The following is a 22,800-nucleotide window of genomic DNA, read 5'->3' as shown; positions in this document are numbered from 1 at the left end:
GGAAATTGGATCTGGGATGTTCAGGCCAGCAATAAGGCTCAGCTCGCACTCTGGCAGTTGTACCATGTTTGTAAGGGCATTGTGATAGCTCACTGTTAAAAAAGGCATTTCATCTTTGTGGTCAATGTAAGATTAAATTAATGTGCCTTCACTGGTTGATTTATTTATTTTCCTTAAGCTGTGCTTAGCAACATGGAACCGTGTATAAATACACTTTATTTCAGAAATATATTATTCTCACCACTGTACATTTCAGTCTCACTGTTGGTTGCAGCAAGCCCACAGCAGCTGAGTGAGCTTGGCCAAGCTTTACCCATTCCAGGAAGAAAACCTTGCAGATACTGCTGCATGCTCACTGCTCCTGCACTTCTGCATGGCCTTTGGTCTTCCAGTTGGGCTGACCATAATTCTTCACCAATTTCACTGCCAACCAGAGAAATTCGTTTGCCCCTTGGCAGGTCTTGTGCAAAAGACACTGGTCAGGTCTCAGCCTTGAGAGGCTTCTGGGGTAGGGGGTAGTCCAGGCAAGGGTGAAATGGCAAAAAAGTGCCTGGTGCCACCTCCCACCACTGCTGGGGAGCACCTCACATCCTGCCCTGCCAGGATGACAACAGCATCACAGCCCTGGCACAGCCATGCAGCGCACTGGTTCTGCAGTACCACCTGCACCTGGTGAGCCAGGGACAGAGACTAAGGATGCCCATGTAAACCTCAGACAGTGTGGTCTGAGGTTTGGTAGCAGTGCTGTTTCTGTCTTTTAGACAAGTGCTGATCAGCCCAATGAATTCTTTCCTTTTCCCGTGTTTCAGGCTGCATGTTTTGGGGGTGTCCCAGCAGGAATGCCAGTCTCCCTGCCTGTGCAAGGAAAGCAGCAAAGAAATGAGACACTAGATGTCATCACAGGAATGATGATGTGCAGGCCAGATGTGCATGTTGTTGGTTGGGATTTTTCTTACATTCTGGAAAGGTGTCTCTTTTCTGTGGCAGAGTGTATTTTTGTGAACTTTTTTTACCCTTCTAGTTACAGCATACGACTTTTCTTTTTTAACTGAAAAATGTATACCTAGCTTTAGGTGACTAGCTAAAGCTGAAGGACTCAGAAAGAAGGCAATACTCTCTTAGATTGAGTAGCCAAGTGCCCATAAATTTCAAGGTCAGGAGTTCACCTCTTTTTTTCTGGCCTGTAAATCAAAACCACTTCAGATCAGTACTGTGATGCCAACAGCTTATTTGTTTCTCACAGTCTGCATGTGACAATGAATAAACCAAAAGGTCACTTCCCTTAAAGCTCTTGGAGCAATGGTCCCCTGCCATATACTCAACAAAGTTGTAAACAAAATCAGCTCAAACCAGCCAAGTTTCCAAAACTGAAGAGATTGCCAGGGAAGGTGGAGCACACACCTGTGGATCTGGATAGCCTGAATGGGTGGTCTCATCCAACCCCCATCTAACCCAAAGGACAAACCCCCTCTTCAGCTATGCACCTCGCAGGTAGAGTGAGCATGTTTCTTGCTCACTGGTGAGTTTCTTGCCCACCAGAGGTCACCAAGGTTTAACAAAAAAGAGAACTATGTTATTTCCATTCTTACAGGCGTGCACACACACACACACACACGCACACAAAAAAGGCATGTATGGTCAGGGATTCTTATTAACCAACACACATTATTAAGAAAACGGCAAATGGCCAGACTGCTCTTCCTTAGAAATTTCCTGCCTTCTCTACACTCATATTTCTCTAGCAGATCTGTTCCTGTTGTCATCTACAAATTTATTAACAGCAATTTTTCCTGTATCTTCAGCTCTCTGATAAAATCATGAAAAGGCATTAGGCCTAACACCATAAACTGCAGATTCCCTCCACAGACACCTCTAAAAAAAAGCATCTCCTGTGATCTGCCAGTTCACTGTTGCTAAATTCATTTAACCTGGAGGACAGGGCTTTAAAGAGCTGTTCTCTGGAATGATAGCACATAGCTGATAGATCACACAGCAAAATTATTTTAATATGTTCCAGATGTATTGCTTCAGTGAAGTTAATACAGAGATTAATCTGAATCACTGTGCCTATACTCTCCACTCTTGAATTCTCTCATGGCTACATGCCAAATTTTTTTCTTCTTTCAACTGCAAGGGTTTTGACAAATTCAGGCCAAGGGAGTACATAATTTGGTCCCAAGTAACTAGTTAAGTATTTGAAATTGTTGCCAGCCTTTTATGAGCTCAGTTTAAAATTACATTTAGGGAGGTTTGAACCATCTTAGATAAGACAGATGCTGAAAAAATAGAGGAGGATCATCAGGAAAAGAAAAAAAGAAAGAAAAGAAAAAAAAAAAAAGGAAAAAGCAGTACCCTACTGAAATAGTATAAATAACATATGTAAACAGGCATGCACACACGCTATTCCCGTGTTCCTGAAGCAAATGCACCATTATCAAGAAATTCTCAGATTATGACAGGATATGCCAAATTGCTTCAGTTCTAGGGAAAATCTTCAGTTCTAGGGAAATGATTTATTCTGTATGAGTAAAAAGCTTAGCTGCAAACCAGAGCAGAATTCAGTGTTCTGTTCAAATACTTACATAAATCTGCAGGAAAGTTGGAAGACAGCTTTGATACCATCTTCATGGAATCAGCATTATTTATTTAAGGAAAACCAGTATTTCGAAGAGACTAAAAAGGACAAAAAACCAAGTTAGTTCATCTGTAATACTGAAGCAACCCAGACTAGCTCTGCAGAATAGCAGAAATCCAGGAGAAAAGATTAATGTCTGAAACTCTTTTGTCGGCAAGAAGAATATTAACTTCTGCTGTTATGAATAAATGAATTTTAAATTATTCTTTGTCTGCTCATTTTTATGACTATTACCATAATCACATAAACCTCCTTTTTTCACATAAAGCTATGTATAGCATAAGCCTTCCCTTTCAGTGCCATGATCAGAGAAACTGTTTGAATGAAGACATTAAAGCAGTGAGATTCCAATTACCGTACGAAACACTCTAAATCTGTCAAAATGAGCTGCTTGGATTACTGCTAGACCCAGAAAACCCCAAACGATGGAGGATGAAGGTGAATAAAAACTCAGATGTGGAGCTGCACCCATTCCACAAACCCTGCTGTTTGATTCCAGAGCATGTCCTTCTGCAGCCAAATTGTCCCTTTCCCGGTCTCTGAGTAGATGAAGAACAAAGTTTTATTTAAAATGAAAGTCAAGTAGGAGAACGTAATACATAGCACAAGTTTGAAAGGCAGTGACTTTAACTGTCTTGCTGAATGAATATAATCTGATGCAGATGTATGGAGAAAGAGGAGAAAAGAGAGCAACGTGTTGGTGCCTGGGCTTAAAAGTGAAGTTTTATAATAGCTGAAAGAACAAGGATCTTGCACTGAGAAATTTGAATCTGCTTGTCAGAAATTAACATAAAGCTAAAGAGATCAGACATGCAGCTGTTCTGTGTAAAAATATTTTATGGGATTTCTTTTCAACATCTTCAGTTCTTCAGTATGTCTTTTATTTATGTCAGGCACACACACATACACAATCAGGAAACCTTTTATGGACATGTAGATCAAATTGTTGTTCAAAGGAGTAAATTAGGGCAAGTTTCACAATCCTGCACTGAAGTGACCTAATGTATGCCTCAATGTAACCCACATGAACTCAAGAGTCTTGTCCTTCACTTGAAAACCAACATGTGGAAAACTATGTTTCTGCATTGTCCTGGGGTCTCTGGCAAGCTGTATACCCCACAGTGAGCCCACAGAAACAAATCAAGAAATTATCCACCCTTAACCCTGTGCTGAACCACCGACCTTACTGAACATATCCCTGTAGTAAAAATGGATAATTACCAGATAATTTTTTCTTTGACCTGTGGTCAGTCTGACCAGGAAATACATCTGTCAGGAAACACATGCTGTAGGGGAACACCCATGGGACGGTCCTTCTCATGGGACTTTGTCTACGGTGGGTGATGTTTTGCAGTCGTTGCAATGGGAGATGCCCAGTCGTGTCTGAGCCAGGCTCTCCAAATGATTGGCTGCGCTGGTGCAGGAGGAGCCAAGATGTCTGCAGCAGTGAGGGGATGGATGACAGAGGGACAGACACTGAAGCCCACAGCACTGATATCCAGGAACCATGTGGGAAAATGCCTGCCACACAAACAGCTGCAGTGGCTGCTGATCTCCACCTTCCTTGGCCACCCCAGATGTGACACTCTGCGGCTCCTGTGGCCATTCTGGCCACAGCATGGCTAAGGAGGAGGTAAACTGAGCCCGAAAGCTGGGCTGCACAGAGCAGCCATGCAGGGAGGAAGGGTAATTACAGTGAGTGCAAAGCAGCGCAGACTGCATTTCTTCCATGCTCTGCATCCATTATTATCTCCTTTATAGAGCCCCCACATGCACTCTGCCAGCTTTATGTGTTTAGAGTGGGCTGAGGCAGAAATGAAACAAAAAAGAGCTTTCACTACCCTCCCTTCAAATTCTAAGAACTTAAACATTTCTAGTTTTTATTCAGTGCTGCTACTAGGCTGCCTAATAGTCATACTGCAGGTCTGACAGCTCGTGGAGGCACTAAGCAAGATCATGCTCAGTGCTTGGTACAGACATATGGTAAATATAGCCTGTGTCACCACTGCCCTTCAGAGCTTCGTACAGTTCCTTACATTATACAAATGTTATTCTATAGTTTAACTTCGTTGTCTTCTTCAAGCTGTGTGTAGGAGGGTATGGACTGAAAAAGGTACATAAACAGATAAAGTGAAGGTTAGGCCTGTTCTCTTAGAGAGTTTCAGCCACAGCTTTCTTCTCTCCTTGGGTGCATTTTGGATCACAGTGTTGACTGGAACTGATCTTAGCCAGAGAGCTGAAGAAGTTTTGCTCCCCAGGCACCATTCCCACATGAGCACTCCAGCACAGCTCTGTCTCCTGATTATTGGTCTTCACATGCCTCATTCCCTTGCTTTTCTCTTTAGACAGTAAAATCAGTGTGAAATCTTCTGGTAGTATAGATGCACTTCATGATCTTGACCTCTATGAAGAAGTTTGTTGCTTTAGATTGAGCAGTTTTACACAATGTTCACTTATTTTTATGAAAATTTGTGAGCATTTTTTTTTTCCCCACGTTTGCCACAGTTTATTTCAAGAATCATCTCAGTCACCAAAAAAAAAAAAAAAAAGGAAAAGGAGAAGGCCTTTTAAAGACATCAACCACAGAGGAAAATCAAATGCTAAGCCTAGTCAATGTATTCTGATCAGAGTACAAAACTTATTTTTAGGGACACTACAGCTGTATTTTGAAGCTATTGTTTGTTATAGAAATATTGGCAGAATAATCATCCTCTCTCAAATTAATTCATCTGGGACAAGTATGTGTTGCCCTTGGCCAGAAGTCCTGTTTTCCTATTACATTGGAGCTTCTTGGCATAAGTGAGAGCAGACTATGGCTCAGGGCATTGCGTGAAAATGTTGGAGTACTAGGCAGGTATGCCACTTTGCTGAAGCTCTCCCAACACTTAAAAAAAAGACCTTAGATAAATGCTTTTACAACACTCAAGCTAACTCGTTACGAAATATGGCATTTAATAAATGCATTATTAGAAGTGATTACTAACATTAAAAAGGGTCATTTATATATATATTGAAAAAGTAATATTCATATATATATATATATATATCATAATGTCAGTCATATTCATTGCCAGTGTAACTTCTACTGATTCCACTGCAGCTATATTAGGAACTAATTTTGCTCCTGAAGTCTGTTTTCCTAGTCTATATTAACTACATTATATTATCTCCCTCCACAGGCAAAATTGCATTTACCTCAAGCTTGATTCGATGCAATTATCTAGGAATAAATGATCATGTTTTGGCTTGTTTCAACAAGTTGAGCCATTTGCACACTGTTGCAACATCCTTCTGCCTGCAGAAGTCTCTTGGCAGTTCTTCAACTCTAATGTAGAAGTCTACCTGAAAAGGTATAGATACTTTGTGTGTATTTACTATACAAACACAATTGTTGCTGTTTATTTTTTTTCCACAACATGTCAAAGCATTCTGTAGGGAGGGAGGTACAAGAAATATTAAGTTAAACCCTTTTTTAGGGCTAATATACTTGCATACAAAAAGCAAGTGTATTGTATGTTTTTTTTTTTTTTTAAAAAGTGTCAGATCACATTTTCAATGCTTGTGAGAAAGATACCTCTAGATATCTATTGTAACTTAAGCTCCTGAATTGCTTTGATCCTTATAGACAGGTATTTGCAAGCCATCAGTTGTGTGCTGTCATGCAGACCAACAGAAAACTCAGATACTGGCATGCATCAAGTACAAATAGGACAAGCAGACTTCCTCATCACTTATCACTTAGCATCTTTATGAACACTATTTATTATTATCACTACTAAGGAAATTGCCAACCTATTTCAAAACACACTGCAGCTTGCAGAGGAAGAGGCTGTCTTTCCTTCACTGTCAGGCAATGGTTCAGACTTCAAACATCTTCGTAAAGGCAATGAGCAAAGACAAGGAGCTGAGCACCCTCCCCTTTAAACACCTCTGCAGGGAAGCGCTGTGTTACCTAACTCACAGATACACACTTCTGTTGCCTTTCTGAGTGGCCAGTGTTGACTAGAAGAGAGTTTCAGTTTTGACTGAACTAACACCTTCCAGGCATATCAAGAGCAGAGATTAATTTGGTGGATGCATTGGACACAGCCCTGCGCTTCATCCCAGGACTGATGGTGCTCCTTGCATCATAAGGAGTCAAAAAAACAACAAGGACTTCTCACTTTTCTGGTTACAGTCTGACAGGTGTTCCCAAAACATGCACTGTCTAGTGCCAACTCAGGCATCCAGCAAATCTAGAAATGGCAAAAGAAAAGTAGTGGTTATCTACAGCCTTGTGCACCCACTTGAATCTGCCTGCTCTTGCCCACTAAATATTTCAGTGGCCAGCTGTCAGGAGTTGAACTGTCTTTTTGCAGCAAGTTTACAGCATCTTGAAAATGCAGATCAGATCCAAGTTAGGACCTTTAGGTACTGCTACAATAAAACTGATCAATAGTACTGATATTCTAGCAGTCAGGGTCCCAGCTAGTAGACCAGGACCTGGCACCGGCCCTCTGTACCACTCTAATGTGGATGGAGGCTAGCAAGAACTTTCATTTAGTACTAGATGTTGCTGCTCCATGGCACAGACAAATCCCACACCACCTGGCATCTCTGATTTTCAGATCAGTCCTGGATGCTGACACAGTCCAGTGCAGTTGCTGTTTTCCTGTGCTTTCTGTGCTTCTGTGCTCTTGCAGCAAGCTGAGAAACAATAGCCCCTCACTCTGTCCTCATAGTGTGAAACGGTGAAACTCACCACCATGAGATGCTTTCAGTAACAGAAATATAAAGAGGTTCAAAAAGCAGTTAGGAAAAGCCAGGGAGGGAAGGTCCTTAAAAGGGCCACTGAAGATAGAGAGGCAACAATCTCCAGCATGGCAAGTCTCTGAGCCTGACTGGTAGCCAGGAAATATTATACCAGAGGATGCTCTAGGAGTTTGTTCTGGTCTAAGTACATGCCAGAGACAGGACATGTGAGTGGATGAGCTTTTCTTCTGATTCTATATGACTATTTTTGTATTGACAGTCAACTTAGTTTTCTTGATTTTCAGACCTAGGGAGACACTAACTGGGACACATTTTCTCCCAGTTCTCATTCTTCCACTTTTGGCCCACAGTACTTCTCCTAGAAAATGGAAAAATCTGCTGTGGTTGGAGATTCTTCTAAAACAAATAAGCAAACTGGTGGCACATTACAAAATACTGCTTCTTTTAGGCTGGGAAGGTTGTAAAAGCCATGTGCTGCTGCAGATGAGAACCAGAGCAGCTCACACTTGCAACTACACTGAAGAAGATTACTAGAGTCCTGGGCAATGGAAACTGAGAGAGGACAGCTCATGGAAAGCAGGAGAGTGCAAGTATTCATTTTCCCCTGTTTTACAGCTTGTAAAGTAACTTACATTTGATTTAAACAAGAAGAGTATCAGAAGACCTGACACCCATTTTGTACACTCTGCATTACTCAGGCAGTGCAAGTTGATGGAGGGAGAGACTTGAGGCAGCACGTGTGGCTGCAACACTCTTGAACTTCCCAAGGGGGATTAGATTAGTTCACTCTCCCTGCAAGCCAGGGAGTGTTGGCTTTGTCACATGCAGCAGCCCAGGAGAAGACCTGAGGCCTCTGGGCTGTGCTGCTATCACTTGCCATCACCATGTTGATGATGGTATGAGGTTATTGCCTCTCTGGGTGTGATGCCCAGCCCATTTGCACAGATCAGTCTGACAGTACACATCCCATAAAGTCAGAAGGAAGCACAAGGGAGGCAGAGTCAGTTTTCAGCCAGGTCTGAAACCCACTGAACAACACAGTAGGACTCTTCTGGCTAGGAACATTTTGTTTTCAAAACCAGCATTCTTGCATGATTTCACTGACCAATCCACATGGGACTATTTTCTGGAATTGGGATAATTTGTAGCATGATTTTTATGGTACAGTTTTCTGAAAAAAATATGTATGCAGCAGTCAGTAGTGATTACCAGCTTTGAATTCTGCAACAGCATAGCTCTGCTCCCAGCAAGGCTGGGAAAGGCCATGGGTGGGAAGCGCATGACACTGAAAAGAGAAAGCAGTGTTAAGAAGACCAACAGTAGTCTTGACACTAAGGATGCTCCTTAGTACGTGGGCTCCTCACCATCTCATGTTGTGCAATGCAAAACAGTCTGCTTCCTTCATGCTTCTTTGCTGGGGCCAGATCCCCAGCAGGTTTCCCTGCACTGCGGTCACCAATCTCTGCCAGCTGACACTAGCTGAGGGTTTGGCTCTAGGTCCTTATTTTCCTGAAGGCACGGCAACACACCCAGAATGTGTCAGAAGCCTTAAGCCCTGCTGCATTCCCTCTCCCATCCCTCCTGGCAGCAAAGCCAGGTGCTAGCAGTCTGTTAGGAAAACACGTGTCAGTTTTTAAAAGTACAGCTCTAAAAGGGAAGAGAAAACTCCCCTGTGTCTCTCCCCTTTCTTATTCTTGCACAGAGGCACCTCACTGCCCCATGGAGGGAGGCAGCTTGCTGGACACATGCCACAGCCCCAGCGGGATGTTTTCCACCCACCCAGTGAAGCAGAACTGTCCCATCGCTGTCAGGCCAGAGCCAATGCACAGTATTTTATGCAACTATTTTTTGTGGTGGCATCAAATGGCTTGGTATCTGGGACATCTGCCGGAAGCAAGACACCCTTTGTGGGAGTCTACACAAATCAGCTGGCCTCACGCTGCCGGTTGCTGAAGCCACAACCTGGGACTTCTTTTCAGGTTTGGTTAAGGGCAGAAAAGAAAAAATAAAAGCCAACTTGCTTCAAACTAATATCAATCATGCTCAACATTACCATGTTAGGTATGCCTTGTGCAAAAGCCAAGAACCTGCAACATCCTCCTGCATGCCTCCCCGCTTCCCCAAATCCTATTTTTGAGTGAGAAGCCAGAGTGAATGCATGGTTGTGGCAGGACCTCACCACCTGCCACTTCTAATTATAGGGGAGTCCTGGTCTGTATTAGCAGAAAAACAGCCCCCCACCCCCTACATACACATATTCATGTTCATTCTCTGCAAGTACAACCGTTCAACCACTAATTTCAGGCACCAGTTGCTTCATGGCAACAAGATATAAATATAGACCTTGATGTCCCAAAGTATTTTTTTTTGTTTTTTCTTCACTTTAACCCTTGTATTATTTCCATAGCTGATTCTTAAGGTCAATTTTGTGCTATGAAATCCAGTACTTAAGGCCATCTGCTGTCTTAAACCCAGGTACCCATACCGTTAAACCAGTATCCATCAGCATCAGTGGGTGCTCCAGGCACAAAGGTTGGGTGGTCAAGTAGTAGAAGGTTTTTTAGGCTGACCCGCTCAACCTTTGCTGACAGAAGAAAAACCTTGTCACGGTCTAATCACTCTTTTGCTCTCAGCAAAGACACTTGTCACTTGTGCCTGCAGTGAGATAAAGCACACAGATGTTTTGTATTCAGAAGTAACGTTGTTTGAGGCTACGAGAAGGTAGCATGGGGGTCAAGATTTATCTGTGGCAAATATTCAAAACCAGAAGTCAGGGTACTACCTAAGTAAGAGTTGCAGCACCCAGCCCTGGCCTGTAGGCTTATATACCTGCGAGCATATTCCTATATATGTATGCATATATGGATTAAAAAGAGAATAACCCTCAAATCCTACTCTGGAGGTTTTGTACAATTCTTCAGGAAAAGGCATGCTAACGTCTCCATGCAAAACAATATTTTGGTGAAAGGATCTTACCTTTTTAACACCACAGGGGAACACAGTGGTCCCTTTTCATGACTCAACAGAAGCTTGGCTTCAGGCAACATGATTGAAGGGCAGAGTGAAATGTGTGGTTTACCTACCATGGAAAGAAGCACTCTTCCATCTTTTCCCTTGCTCATCTGCTGAGTGAGGACTTGCATAGTCTGCAAATTAGCCAGGCCAAGGGAAGAAGACCACCCAGACAATCCTATGGTTAATACCCTTCCTATGATCCAACCCATATACTTTGTGGCTGATGAGATGACTCACTGGCCTCTGAGTGGTCTCTGAGGACCTTAACCTCAAGTGTACCACACCTTTCTTTGGCAGAACTGTAGTAGCATGAGATTGATTTGTTCTTTACTGAACTCCAAATCCAAAACTGCATTCTTTGTTCCAAACTATGGTTTATTAAAGTGTGGTTTAACAAGGTCATATGCTATTTCAGATATGTAACAACCAAAATGTAGTTGGAAAATCAAAGAAAATTAAAATCAACTTATTACACTCAAGTACCCAACAATTATATGCGAGTCCTCCATAATACGCTGTTAAGAAAATGGGAGAGGGCAGACAGAAACCTCAAGGAAACATAAATCACAGGGAAAGGAGAGGGGAGGATGGCAGGAATCTGGAAGAGACTTCAGAGGCCATCCAATCGTTTTCTTAGGGAAAAAAATCCCTATCTCTGTCATTCCCTACAAATGCTTGTCTTATCTTAGACAAGATAAGACAAACATCAAACACTAGTAATGGGGATTCCACAGCCTCTCCAGGCAATCTGTCCCAGTGCTTTACTATCTCTGCTTCTAATGCCTTGCCTAAGTCTTTCTTCCCTTACCTTAAGTCTGTTTCTTCATGTCATATCCACCAGGGACAAGAAAATGAGTAGGAATTAATTTAGAGAAATTATACTGTGTTTTGAAGAAGGGATGGCAAATGGTTTTTCCTTACAAGTTCATTATAAGTTTTCTGATAACTATAGATTTTTTTCTTTTCTTTTTCTTTTTTTTAGGGTCAAATTCATTTCCACATGCACACTGCTAGTAAAATGATCTGCTGTAGAAAAAACACCAGTAACAGTAAATCCCTGCAAAGATGTGCAGATGGGCAGGAATACTGAAATCTCTCCTTGAACCTATTTAATATTGTCCCTATCAGAGGTCTGAATCAACAAGACCTGGAGACCTGCTGGGGTCTTCAGTCCTGACACCTAGAAAGGTAGGAGCAGATTTGATATTGTTACCTGTAAGAATGTATGTTGAAGTTTTTAGATGTATTCTACTTTGTCCAGATAGTGCCTCTCAGGCAATATGAATTTTACCACTGACGTAATTTGAGGGCTTTTAATAACAGTTAAGAAATAAGAGTCTTTCTGAGTGCAGGCTACAGCAGCATTGTCAGAAACAAACCAGTTCCTATGCAGAACACAGTTTGCAAAAATCTTTTTGAGAGTGGTGTCCTATTCCCATGGAAGGACATTAGTCAGCGTGGATGGCTACATTCAGCTTGTCCTGCATTACCGACACATTTGCAGAAGCCAAAGAGCAGATCTGCTGCAGGGAATGATCTGTCATAACTTCACTGACTTCCATGAGGTAGCAGTGATTTCCATAAATTAAGAACCTTGTCCTCAAACATCTACAGGCTTGGTTTCCTTCTGTGTTTACAGAAATACTCTCCACTGTCTACATATTAAAGAGAAAGTCAGCCTTCCATATGCGGGCTGATCTTGGCTCCTTTTGGATGCACTCATGAACATATTATGGTTGTGAAAGCAGGCCTTCAGGTCGGCATAATTATAAACACTTCAGTACTTCCTAGTAGGTACAGAACATCCAGATTTTTAGAAACTGAATGAAAAAACCTATGCTTTACAATCATGTTAGTTCTACACTGGAAAGGATGTATTTAAGATGGCATTACTGCTATTTATGTGGGATAGTTATTACAAGTTATTTACTTGTAATATTTACTTCAGTGTGCCATAAGTTTTGCCACAGAAATGGGTTTGATAGCATACTGGACAGAACCTTTCCAGACTTTAATACTTACATTACATCTTCAATATACAGTAATAATGCTTATAAAAAGGTTTGGCATTTGTCTTTTATTGAGATTCTACTCACAAGATTTAAACTATGGCATAAAGATAAGACTGAAAGCTGGTCTAATTATGGGGAAGAAAAAAAAATCATACCCAGAAATAAACTGATTACAATGGCTTAAATGAAAATAAATCAGATAAACTTTTTTAAGCTTTTTCTGGAAAGACAAATAGCATTTTCTTTAGGTATCTGCAGTGACAGAGCAAACAAAAATACTTCTGGCAGTAAGGCAATAACGAGCAGAATTTCAGCATCAGAATTTTCAGATTTTTAGGAGAAAGGGCACAGGAAACTCCAAGTAGATGTAGTCTGTGCACAAATCTGAACGCTTAAAATTTTGTAGATCAAAATTCTGCCTGTCACAAACATTCAGGGTGACTCTGCAAGGCCTGGAGCAGCTGGGCACTCTGAGTGCCAAAGCCTCCTGACAGAAATTGTCTCACACCACCTAAGTCTGTGAAATTTTGATGGGGCAGAACACAATCTGCTACAAACTCCTGATCTATAGAAACACAGAAGCACATGTACAACTTTCTATTCATGACCAGATCATGTGCAGTGCCAGGTCTGTTCTCTTATGCAACCCATCTTGACTTTGACTTTTGCAAGAACTGACTTCTCAGCTTTTGATTTTGTAAATGCAATATATCCATCACCTGCATTGCATAATATTTCCCCTGGAATGAAAGGGAAAGAATCAGAGACGTAATAGGCCATTTTTCAGAAGAGTATGTGTCTCCCTTTCTTTTCTCCATGACTTAATTCTTTCTAAAAGAATAGGGGCACATATCCAACATACCGCAGCCCTGAGAGACCTTCCTAAGCAAACTGCTCCTCCTTATTGTTCTTCAGCATCTCTGCATAGCTGGAGCAGAGGGTGGCCTCAAGTCTCTTACTCATCTCCCATCTCTATGTGTGATCATAGGCATTCCTCATCAGTGTTGAAAGGTGCTGTCAGTGCAGCTATGACTTCTTTTTCATTCACTGCCTGACATGCTTACAATGGCAAAAGCTCTAGATGCAAGACCCATTTGGCAAAAAAGTTGCAATTGCCAACACAGCCTAAAGCAACTACTTTACACAAAAAATTCCCCTGTTGTTTTAATAGAGGTCCTTTGGAAATTTGTGCTAGCAAAACCTCCCCAGTGTAGGCAAGATCTCATCTTCATTTTTCCTTTCTTTCATTACAGGGCCCCTTATGACCATTGGAGGCAGCTAGAAGCTCATATACAACCTCACAGCTACAGGGGGAGTCCCAGGCCCACTGCCCTGCTGCATGCCCCAGTGGCATGGGGCAGTGCATGGCCAGGAGGCTCTGTGCCCCACCCCGTGCTACCAGAACCCAGGCTGGGCTTGGCAGCTCAGGGGAGGAATGCCCCAAGAACATCAGTGGGACTTCCCAGCATTGGCAAATACCTGGGAAGCTCTGCCAGCCTCCCAGTACTCTTTGCAACAGGCTGTAGCAAGCCAGATGTAATAGTGTATTTATTACATTAACATGGAAGGTTTAATAAATGTGTTATAAGGAAGGAGCTACAACAAAATAAAAGGTGTGTATTTAGCTGAAGAGGGCTTCTCTGCTACATTCAGCCAGTAGTTCCAAAGACAGCCTAACCTCTGGGACACTATCACAGCTCTGAGCAATAACAAAGATAAAGACTTTCTTTATATTGCTCTTTTCCTTGGTGGTTTTACATGCCTGTATGTGCATCCCATAGGATTTTCTGTAACCCCCAGCTCCAATAACCAATTCAACCACAATGTCTTCTTGTATCTATCTGCCTTACTAATGAAATCTCATCTATCACCAGCTCAGCACCTGGCTGGAAAATGGCTTTTGAAATACGTGCTCACAAAGGGCAGGTGTAGAGGGGTGGCTGAAACACACATCAAATTTGCGTTCATATAAGTCTACATGCATGACATCTCTAACAAGAACTATTTATTTATAAACCCATAGACAGAATGAGGAATGCAGCCCATTAGTACTGTGCCGTATTTTAAACATAGGGCAAGCAAGTAAGCTTTGACAACCCTCCTTGGGAAGGTGATCTCAGCATAATTTGCTTAGTGGAAACAGGGAACAACCAGTAAGTCTTCTTCCATGGCAACATACTCTTTTACTCATCATCAGGACTTCCTTGCAGGAAAACAGAACCAGGCTCTTTTTGCCCTGTGGATATTCTGTGCTGCTTTCTCTGCCCAGATCTTAGTCATTACTTTTACTCAAAAGTCAGCAAAATTCTCTGTTGCCATGTAACCATAAACTTGAGCGGTCTTTTATCAAATTACTCATAATTTGCTATTGGGGTTATCAGATATTTTCCAGACGTAATCAGGACTCCTCTAAAGTAATGAACTTAATTGGGTTCACCAATAATGTGAGAAGTTTTCGAATTAACCTCCTCCGTAGCATGACAAAACACCTTTCTTGTTCTGTCCCAGTAACTCCTGCCCAACAGGACTTCAGCAGAAACCTGAGCTGGCACACCTGGGGAGAGACATCAAGGGCCTTATTATAATTAGTCTTTTATGACACTTAAATTGGAGATCTCTGTCTAATGGTATTAACTGCCATGAGGTAGAGGAAAGCTAAATTTTGGTCCAGGGAATATTGTTTACTTCTGCTGAGCAGCAGGGGGAAGGGGAGGCCTTGTTTATAAGGAAGAGAAATCAGAAAAGCAGCCACCTAATTTCTTGTCATTTGTCAATTTACAAAACACACTTGGATGCTGCTTCTTTGTATAAGTCAGAAAAAAATAACAAATGTGCAAGACAGTTTAGGAAAAGCCAGCTTACAATGCCCTTAGCTCTAGATGCAAGTGGCTTGTGCCACCATCTCTCCCTGTCCACTAGGTTTACTCCCATGTGAATCACCACCTTTTTTTGATCCAGCCTCTGGTTTGGAAATACTTACCTCAGGTCTCTTTAAGGAGCAGGAAGGCCCCAGAATGGGGAGCACAGACATATCTCCCCCGTTGTGAAGCTGCTTTGAGATGTGAAAGAACCACCAGGCTCTGTCTTTTGGTCTGACAGATGGGAAGGTTTAAGAGCTTGACAGTTGCCTTAGTGTGGCTGCTACACAGCTGTTCCAGGTACATCTGCCATGCCAACATCATCCAGTCGTCAGCACCCAGGCATATGGATTCAGGTTAACATCCTCACACTTTGCATTACAGGAAAATCTGATGTTACTTTTGTCCTCACTAGTCTTTGCATTCAGACAGCTGTGGCTATGAGATATCGGATTCCTTCTAAGCCCCTTGCAGAAGATCTTGCCCACCTTAGACCCTATATGGAAAGCACTATAAGTCCTGTCAGACCCCAGGTACCAACTCTCCTTGGGTTGTGTCAGCTTGCATGTAAACAAAACCTGGCCTCAACAACATACCCCCACCAGACTAAACTTGCCGAAGTTCAACACATCTCCAGCCTCTAAGCAGGGGCAGCTTCTGAGGCCTTTGATCTAACAGCTGCATAAGTCCCCATGTTAACATGAGAATGAAGGCAGGGAGCTTTCTCTAGTACAGGTATTACCCAAAAGATTTCTATGTCACGAGTCATTAGTGCTGTAGCTGTAACTGTAACTCTGAAATAAACACATTTCCTAAATTATTGCAAGAGCAAGTTTCCCCCACACACCTTACCTGTGAGGCCAAAGTAAGATAGCTTTTAAGAAGTACTGTTAATGTTTCACTATAAGAGAGGTACAATTTTTCAAGCAAGTAATGTCAGTTTGCCCTGTGGCTGAATAAAAAATAGTATTACTTGCCTGGTGAACAGCCTCAAAGAAACCCATGTCTTACATGTAAGGATGAAAAAATATTGTGTAAGATGCAGTTTTTCATTCAAACTCTCATAAAGTTTAATGATATTGTGTAGGGTGTGGCTGCTAATGTAAACTGTAAATAATTTATTAGAAGTGATTTATGGGAAGGGATCTTCCAAAGGTCTTGTGTGTTCTTCTCCCCCAGTCAGTCACGCTGACTTAGACCAGAACAGCTGTGCAGAGGCTTGGTTGGTAAGCCTCTGTGCAGAGGCTTACCGGGCTGCATAAATTAGGCCAGCAAGAGGAGTACTCCTGAACTGAGCTAGTGATTCTCAGGGGTTTTCCTTTTCATTTTTAATTTTTTCCCCTTACTTTGGAGAAAAGTGCTGGAAGTCCTGACAATTTTTGCAGTGCTTTGGCCAGGTGCTCTGCACACACACACAATGCAGTGACACCTTCCATCCATCCACCCGTTTGCAGTGGCAGACAAAGCCAAGCTCTGGCCCTGTCCATGGCGTGGATGGCCCCAGGGCTGCACTGTGGTTGGAGTGTGGTTGCTCCAATTTAGAATTCCTCCTCACTTTTATTTACAAATATCTTTTTGTCTCTCAAATCTTCCGTTTGTGGCTATACTTGCCCTCCATCATCAACATAAGAAACTGCGTACTGGTTTTAGTTCTCCTTCCTGCCGTGGTATTTGTAACTGACGGCAATTAACGCCTTTCTGGAGCATGCTTTCTTTATTCATATTCCCATAACTGTAAATACCACCTATCATGTGCACAGGGCAGCTCTCGCCTAATCACTGCCTTTGGGCCCGTTAGGGTTTGAATTTTGTGGTCAGAGCAGAAACAGAAGGTGGGATTAGCTGACAATGCTACCACGGTTAGCCTAAACTTTCCCTGTGGTCACCATGAAAGCCCCATTCCTAAAACTAGAGGTTTTAACAGGAAAAAGAGGTACATTTCAAACAGAAGTGGATATTTTAACTTCCTCTCATCTCCAAAGCAATATGGCTTTAAGATCTGCCTTTTTCTTTCCCCTTTTTTAACCAACAGAAGTAATATATAGCAGAAGTCAGCACACCTGAATTATTTATCTCTGAGACTGCCTTTGCCTTGGGGTGAGACATCTCATTTTGCCTCAGTGCCTCAGTCTCCCCATAAGAGCTCTTCAGTTTTCTCAAAGACTTTCACGGGAAAGCACTCTCTCTGTGTTAAACATTGTGTGAAAGACTCTCCAGTTGCATTCACTGGAGAGTGAGCTGAGCAGGCTCATCTCACAGAGAGTGCTGTTGATCTGCCTTGACCTTAGTCACCTTCTTTTGGCTTCAGTCCTAAGCCTGAGCCCCTCTCCTTTCACAGAATGCCTCAGCTCGTATGCAAACTTTATTTCTCAAATGTTGTTATGACCAAAGTCTCAAACATACCAAGGCAAAAAATGACATTTTGAAAGCAAAAATATTCATTTATCCCTCACCATTTTAAGCCTCCCACCTGTGAATAATGTACAGGGGTTTTTTCCTCCTTTCAAAAAGGATAGCAGATGGATGTTTCACACACACACACACACACACACACACACACACACACACACCCCACCCCCCCACCCCGAAAGCCCCTTTTCACCCCTATCTAAGGTCAACCAACCAGACCTACTCTGACAATTTCGGCAGGACTGTACAGATCTTCCCTGAAGAATCGATTGCATGTTTTGCCTCCTCTGAGCTGCCTTGTTTACAGGGTGCAAGTCTCTGCAGTGCCTTCCTTCTTCCCATGCTAGGTCCTTCTGCTCCACTAGTCTCCTTCCCTGTCTCTGCCTGGAAAGCAGCTGCTCAGAGCCTGAGGGCTGGGGCCTCAGTTGGGACCCCCATCTGCCCAGGCTGTGCCTGCACCTCTGCAGCAGGAGTGCTGGAGGCAGCTGGGGGGTAACCTCACTTACTCAACAAGTATGGTCACTCAGGAGCTGAGGACAGTGGGATAAGGAAAAAAAAAAAAAAAAAAAAATCTACTGAAAGTAACATAAGGAGGAGCCCAGCTGGAGGATTAGGTATGGAGAGGCAGGTTGGGAGCTGCCAGGAAGAAACAGAAGGAACCTGCAGAGAGGGAGGAGAGTAAGGACTTTTCCATTCAATGTTATGGGCTTCCCCAGTGCTTTTCTGTCTATGTCTTTACTTCTAAAGGCAGAATTGTGGAAGGAATAGTGATAGACTATTGATAGACTATTCCTGTTGGTTTACATGTAACTGTTTAAACTTTATCATTAATGTATGCAGGCAATACGTAAAAACAAGGTGGAAGTACATGTATGTAATCTTACATGATGAGACTCAAACCATCAGCTCATCCTCAAAATTTAAATATTTTTCAGTATATCAACACTGCTGAGCTATGTCACGGACTGAATATTTCCACCGGAGGAAAATTTAATCCTCTTAATTAGTTAGGGAGCATATCGAGAGAGGTTCAACTACAAACTCCTGGCATCTCAGCTTGTATGAAATCTTTATTCACATCAAGAAAAAGCAATAATTTGAACTCATATTACCCTGCTATAATACTTGAACATACCACATGTGGTACTAATATTACTGGCACAAAATAACTAGTGCAAGCCCAGTTGTTGCACTCCTTAACAGGCACCCTTCCTACATTTTAAGACTGTCACTCAGTTTACCTGAATACTAATGAGGCACAGCGCAACAGACTGGATTACATTTTGCATAAAGGTTAAAAAGTATAACGTGGATTGCACTCAGAGAGGGAGTACTGAACCTGCAGTGAAAACTGAAAGAAAATGGAGAGCTGGAGAAGGAAGGACACTTACAGCCTTCATACAAAGAAGAGTTTGCGAGGAGAAAAAAATGCTTTCTGTACGGTCCAGAAAGCTGCAAGCCTTCCTGCAGCATGGGATTGGTGTGAGGATGGAAAGCAACAGCCAAATATTCAGTTGCTGAGGAGAGGGGCTCTAAAGAGGAGGATAGCGGCGGGGGACCCTTCTGAAAGCATCAAAAACCCGCATCAAAACTGCAAGCTGAGAAGGCAGAAGCCCAGGGAAGAGGGAGAGCCTCAAGTCACCTCCCCCCTGAGCGGGAAGAGCGAGCTGCGATCGAGGGCAGCGGGGATTCAGGGCGGGCGGAGACTGGAGTGACGACGCCCAACTCCCTCACGTACAAGAGCAGCCCCAGGGCCGCGGCGAACAGGGCGGGCGAACAGGGCGTGGCGCGGCAGAAGGGTGAGGCGCGGCAGTTCCGCAAAAACCACCACCAGAAAGAACGTGGTGACCCAGATGGAGCTGCCAGGCAAACATGCAGCGGTCCGGGTCCCGGGCTGCAGGGAGTGCCTGAGCCCGTCAATCCTGCCGGAGGGCAGCAGTGACAGCACCCGTGTGTGCTGCGATCAGCTGGGTGACCTGCTCAGCCTGGTGGTGGAACTCCGAGAGAAGGTTGAAAGATTAAGAAGTATTAGGGAGTGCAAAAGGGAGATTGATTGGTGGAGTAGCACCTTAGCACCCCTGAAGCAATAGGAGCAAATGGAGGCTCCAAATGAGGCAGGTGATACCTCACTCCCTTGCTACCATGCAGAAGGAGGGGACCTAAGAGATGGGGGAGAGCTGGAAACAGGTCCCTGCTCAGAGACGGAAGAAAATCCTCTCCCGAACTCCCTCACCCTCCATGGTGTCCCTTCACAACAGATACGGGGCCCTGGAACTCTTGAATGAAATAGAGAAGGATGAAGAAAATGAGTCAAACAAGGAGGAAGACCAAAGTCCACTAAGGCCAGGTTGCTCTAGATCAGGTATTAAAACCAGTTCTAAAAAGAACCACAGAAGAGTCATTGTAGTGGGTGACTCTATGCTGAGGGATGTCAAAGGCCCCATATGCAGACCAGACCCACTTCATAGGGAAGTCTGCTGCCTCCCTGGGGCCCAGGTGAAGGACCTCACGGCAAAAGTCCCCACTCTAGTGAGACCCAAGGACTACTACCCTCTCTTGGTTTTTCACAGAATTACAGAATCACAGAATCATCTAGGTTGGAAAAGACCTTGAAGATCATTTAGTCCAAGCATTAACCTAATGCTGACAGTTCCCAACTACACCATATCCCTCAGCGCTATGTCAACCCAACTCTTAAACATCAACAGGGATGGGGACTCCGCCACCTCCCTGGGCAGCCCATTCCAACACCTAACAACCTGTTCTGTAAAGAAATACTTCCTAATATCCAGTCTAAACCTTCCCTGGCGCAACTTGAGGCCATTCTCTCTTGTCCTATCACTTATTACTTGGTTAAAGAGACTCATCCCCAGCTCTCTGCAACCTCCTGTCAGGTAGTTGTAGAGGGGAATGAGGTCTCCCCTCAGCCTCCTCTTCTCCAGACTAAACAACCCCAGTTCCCTCAGCCGCTCCTCGTACGACCTGTGCTCCAGACCCTTCACCAGCTTCGTTGCCCTTCTCTGGACATGCTCGAGTAATTCAATGTCCTTTTTGTAGTGAGGGGCCCAAAACTGAACCCAGGAATCGAGGTGCGGCCTCACCAGTGCCGAGTACAGGGGCAAGATCACTTCCCTGTCCCTGCTGGCCACACTATTTCTGATACAAGCCAGGATACCATTGGCCTTCTTGGCCACCTGGGCACACTGCTGGCTCATGTTCAGCGGGCTGTCAATCAACACCCCCAGGTCCCTCTCTGACTGGCAAGGTAGGTAGGTATGTAGCGATGACATTACCAGCAGAAGTCCTAAAGCAATGAAGAGAGATTTCAGGTCCTTGGGGAAACTGGTTAAGGGGTCAGGGGCACAAATTGTCTTCTCCTCCATCCCTTCAGTTGTGGGGATGGATGAAGAAGAATACCGGAGGACTAAACAGATGAACTTGTGGCTCCAAGACTGGTGTTATCGTCAGGGCTTCGGATTTTTCAATCATGGGTTGGTATACAGGATGCCAGACCTTTTGGCATCAGATGGGATGCACCTGTCCCAGAGGGGAAAAAGGATCTTGGGGCAGGAGGTAGGTGGGCTCATTGAGAGAGCTGTAAACTAGATTTGAAGGGGAAAGGGGGCAAAACATCAGCCCATCTGCAGTGCATGTATACCAATGCACACAGCATGGGTAACAAACAGGAGGAGCCTGAAGCCATGATGAAACAGGAAAATTATGATGCTGTGGCTATTACAGAAACATGGTGGGATGTCTCCCATGACTGGAGTGCGCCTGTTGATGGCTACAAGCTCCTTAGGAGGGATAGACAAGGAAGGAGAGGCGGTGGGGTGGTGCTGTATGTTAGGGACTGTTATGATTGCTTTGAGTACAAGTGTAGTGAAGACAGGGTGGAGTGTCTTTGCGTTAGAATCAGGGGGAAGGCCAACAGGGCAGATGTTGTAGTGGGAGTCTACTATAGGCCACCCACCCACGACAGACAGGTGGATGAAATATTCTATAGGCATTTAGGTGAAATCTCACAATCGCTTGCCCTTGTTCTTGTAGGAGACTTTAACTTCCCAGACATCTGCTGGAAATAAAGCACAGCGGAGCGGGACCAGTCCCGGAGATTCCTGGAATGTGTGGCAGATAACTTCCTCATGCAGCTGGTGAGTGAACTGACCAGAGAAGGTGCCCTGCTGGATCTCCTCTTTGTGAACAGAGAAAGACTGGAGCATGATGTGGCGGTTGGAAGCTGACTAGGGCACAGTGGTCATGAAACAATAGAGTTCTCTATTCTTAGAGAGGCCAGGAGAGGGAGAAGCAGAACTGACATCCTGGACTTCCAAAGGGCTGACTTTGACTTGTTTGGGCACCTGCTTGACAGGATCCTTTGGGAGATGGTCCTGAAGGGTATCAGGGTTCAGGAAGGCTGGGCACTCTTTAAGAAGGAAGTGTTAATGGCACAGGAGCAGGTGGTGCTCAGGTGCTGTATGAGAAGCCAATGGCAGACAAGACCACCCTGGCTAAACAGGGAGCTTTGGCTGCAACTCAGGGAGAAAAGGAGAGTTTACAGCCTTTGGAAGAAGGGACTAGTGACTCACAATGATTACAAAGATGCTGTGAGGCTATGCAGGGTGGAAATCAGGAGGTCTGGAAATTAATCTGGCTTCAGCAATCAAGGACAACAAGAAATGTTTCTATAAGTATGAGCAGTAAAAGAAAGACCAGGGAGAGCCTCCATCCCCTGCTAGATGCAGGAGGAAACATGGTAACAAGTGATGAGCAAAAGGCTGAGGTCCTTAATGCCTTCTTTGCCTCAGTCTTTAATAACAAGACTAGCTGTACTGAGGGAATCCAGCCTCCTCAGCCAGAAGACAGAGACTGGGAGAATGACCCCCCCACAATCCAGGAGGAGATAGTCAGTGACCTACTGCATCACACAGACACACACAAGTCTATGGGACCAGATGGGATACACCCGAGGGTGCTGAAGGAGCTGGCTGGGGTGCTCGCCAAGCCGCTTTCCATCGTTTACCAGCAGTCCTGGCTGACCGGGGAGGTCCCGACAGATTGGAAACTGGCCAGTGTGACACTCATATTTAAGAAGGGTCAGAAGGATGATCCAGGAAAT

The 22,800-nt window shown here is 43.9% G+C and overlaps 1 protein-coding gene across 2 annotated transcripts in view; it reads right to left on the bottom strand.

The window, feature by feature from the left end:
- The window catches only part of LOC141918248 (tubulin polymerization-promoting protein family member 2-like), a 64,755-nt gene that overhangs the window by 2,723 nt on the left and 39,232 nt on the right, over positions 1 to 22,800 (bottom strand). Inside the window, exons 1-2 of one of the 2 annotated variants that reach the window (XM_074812500.1) lie at positions 5,831 to 5,948; positions 2,583 to 2,673 (exon numbers count right to left, since the gene is read on the bottom strand). The gene's annotated coding sequence lies outside the window, so the exon portion shown is untranslated. Of the gene's footprint in view, positions 1 to 2,582; positions 2,674 to 5,830; positions 5,949 to 22,800 lie in introns of those variants that run through there. The other variant, XM_074812501.1, reaches the window with a different exon arrangement.

The sequence above is a fragment of the Strix aluco genome, chromosome Z (assembly GCF_031877795.1).
Source record: "Strix aluco isolate bStrAlu1 chromosome Z, bStrAlu1.hap1, whole genome shotgun sequence".
In the NCBI taxonomy this organism is placed as follows: domain Eukaryota; kingdom Metazoa; phylum Chordata; class Aves; order Strigiformes; family Strigidae; genus Strix; species Strix aluco.
Note: the sequence above shows the minus strand (reverse complement) of the source record. Positions and strands in the feature narration are given on the sequence as shown.